The following is a 3,687-nucleotide window of genomic DNA, read 5'->3' on the forward strand; positions in this document are numbered from 1 at the left end:
TGAGTAGTGTGTGTTTTAGGTGTGAGTGTGTGTAGGTTTGAAGAAGAAGGGAGAAAAATCTGTGAAACGGATTCCTCTTACGCTGGTTACTATTCATATCTGGCCAGAAATTGGAGGGATTCTGGCCAGTGAGCCAAAAAAATTTTTTCGTCCTCCCCTGTTAATCCGGCCGTGAATCCGGCCAAAATTTGGCAGGATTTCTGGCCGGATTGTGTTGCAAAAAAACTCTGATTGCAGAAGTGGATCCGAGGCCTCGAATCCATTGAATCTACACTTATTGCACAAGTCTCTGTAATTTTTAGTTTGACCCCAATTTGAAACACACTCTCCAATTCGTGCTCTACAATGAAATTTTTAACAATTCAACACTTCACGCACATGAAAAGTGACTTAAACATGAATCTCAACACCTCAAAACAAATCAAAAACATGTAGAATGCAATTTGAAGGTTGAGGTTCTTGAATCAAATAGTCCCCTTGACAATTCCAATGCACATGATGGTGCTCAAATGGTTCAAAAGAGTGCAAATAGGTTATGAACACATTTAAACACTTGAATGCACTTCAACTTCATGCAAAAGACTGACTTAACCTCATATCATGAAATTAAGCATTGTAAACTCAAAAATAAAGGTTAAGCTTCCCTTTTTCACATCGGTCTCCACTCCTTATAAAATCTTTTGCACTTGAAATAATTTGCATGAACCCTTGCCATTGCCACCTATAAAACACACAAAAACACTAGTTTAAACAACTTAAAAGCTACGAAAAACAAGAAATCGTTGGGTTGCCTCCCAACAAGCACTTCTTTATAGTCATTAGCTTGACTATATCACCTCATTTTTCAAGGAGGTTTAGTTAACGAATAATCCACCATTTTAGGCCGTGGTGGATCATTAAAAGGTGACTCGATCACATGAGTCACGTGTTCTAATGATATAAGAGGTGGAAGTAGCTTACCTAACTCAAGTGAATCGTAGATATTACCTTGAACATGCACCACTTGAGTACTCACCAAAGGAACATCTACATCGCTTTCTTGGGCTATAATACCTTTAGAACCTATACAATCACCACATTCTTTAATAGGGGTGAAAAATGAGTCGTTAAGGCTCACCTCTTGAGATTCAATGTTAGCTTTAAAAGTACTATCTTGTGAAATGGACATTTCCTTATTGAAACACAAATTAGATTCATCATTTTGATCAAAATTTAATCCATTGTCACATACAACATTCCCACCATTCATAATAGGGTCATTTTGCATATCATTAGAATAAATAACTTCACACAATGCATATAATTGGTCTTGTATTCTATCAAAGTGAGAAGTTAATTCATCTAACATTTCCTCAACCCTATCAAAACGGTTGGAGGTTGCATTTGCTAACTTTTCTATGACTAAATCAAATTCATTAAAAGAATTTTCTACAGCTAGCTCCCAAGATGCATTAGAATCATTAGCTAATGGTTCACTTTCTAATTTCCAAGATAGAGGTGCATTAGCTAACTTTTCTATTGCCAATTCCCAAGATGGTTTTGATTCATAGTGGACACATTTGGATTGGTAATCATATAAACAAGAAGAAACACTATTCGCACATTGATTATCCCAACCATAAGCACAAGAATTGCCCCAATTAGGATTATATTGATCAAGATAAGGATTGCAATGCCCAAATTCATCATAATATCCCACATTTTGTGCTTGCCTACATATATGAGTAGCATAATAACCTCCACACAAGTCACAAATCACATGATGAGAATTAAAATCATTAACATTCCTCCCTTGCTCAATTTCATGCATAATTGTGTCCATCTGAACTTGTAACATTTTAACATCAAATTTTGCCTTTAAGCACTTCAAACCATCTTCAAAAGACATACCTTCAGTAATTTCTTGATTACCTCTATTGAAGGAGCTTTGCACTTGGTAACCATCCATTGCAAATCTTCCACTTCTCAAGCATTGTACTCCAAATTGACCTACCCTCTTCATTACCTAAAATTGTCTTTAAACAACTTAAGAGCAAGATTAATAAGAAGAATAGGTAATTCACACGTAAAACATAAAAATAAAGGAAAATAACATTGAATACTAACCAGACTCAATCAACACACACTAGACAACTAATAAAATGTCTAAACTAATAAAGTTGCTCTTCACACCGATATTGCCAAATCTTCCCCGGCAACGGCGCCAAAAACTTGACGGGCTTTTGCTATACGTACAAGTTAAAATCCGATTTACACCCGTTTGACTGCAAGTATACAGGTCAAATTAGTAGTTTAGGGCATGTATCGGGTCGATCCCATGAGAAAGATTGAACAATTACCAGTGTTACTAAAGCTTCTCTATTATTTAGACAATCAATGAATTATAACAAGTAAAACCTACTGAACTTATACAAGAAAATAACAAATGAAGCTCCTTAGGTTATGCTATCCCTAACTACTCATGCAAGTGCTATATTTGGATCACTAATTACTACTATCTTGGCTAGCTATGGTGTAATTTCCTTATGCATATGAATCCTAATTTCTTAGTGAATCAATTATACTCATAACTAATCCATACTTATTCTCATGGTTATGAGATTAGCTACAAGTTCATTTCTTTAATGAAATTACATGAAATGAATCACTAAAACCACATAGGTGCACCTCTACTCTCGTGAGTGTACTCCCTATGTTTAGCACTTCTTGAACCAGTGTTAAATCTCAATTTTCATTACAGAAACAACACCTTAGATAATCACAATTAATGGTACCAGATTAATCATGATTTAAAGTGCTAAATAACTTGCTCAAATAATAGCATCAAATAACCAAATAATAAACACTAACAATCATAGAAAATTCAACCAAACCCAAGGCATAAACTTTAAAGATACATAATAAACACAAAATCCAGAACTTGCATGTTAACCATACTAAAGAATCCAATTCAAAAGATAACGAGTTAGAGAAGAGATAACCCATGTCACTTGAGTTTCAACTCCTCATTCTTCATCTCCATCTTCATCCTAATCTAGTCAATATACAAGAGTGGATGAACTATACTACTCTATACTAAACTAATCTAACACACAGAAAATGGAAGAGCTACATTTCTGCACTTCCAGGCTTCTCCCGTATGTCTCTCCTTGAATCTTGCAAGTTTTGGCTATATAAAGGTAAAAGGTGGTCAAGAAATGAGGTTTACACCTCCCTTTTACAGCTGGTAATGGTTGTCACATGTCTAGCATTACATGTGACTTATTGGAGTTGAAAACAACTTGTCCGCGTAGAGAGCAGCCTTTTCTGACCACAATCCGGCCAGAAATCCGGCCATAAATCCGGCCAAGTTCCGGTCGGATTGCTACAGTGACTTTTTGCGCAATTTCTGTTCAATTTCTAGTTCTACTTTGATTTTGCCTCAACTTCAACTGAACATTTCTTGATGATGCATGCTGAATTAACACTTGACCAAAACATAAAAATTGTAACCCTTTGAGTTAGCTTTCCAATGCATCAAGAATCACCTCATTTGGATTTGTGTAGGCGGATAAATGATTGAAATACTCTTGACTGCTCAATGCCCTATTTCAGCTTCGACTAATTGAAATTGGCTACTGTAATTCGACTTTTTGACCAGGAAAACCTTCAAACTGGATTTCAATGTCTTCACCAAAGTTGTAGATC

Source organism: Coffea eugenioides, chromosome 10 (genome assembly GCF_003713205.1).
Source record: "Coffea eugenioides isolate CCC68of chromosome 10, Ceug_1.0, whole genome shotgun sequence".
Taxonomy (NCBI): Eukaryota; Viridiplantae; Streptophyta; class Magnoliopsida; order Gentianales; family Rubiaceae; genus Coffea; species Coffea eugenioides.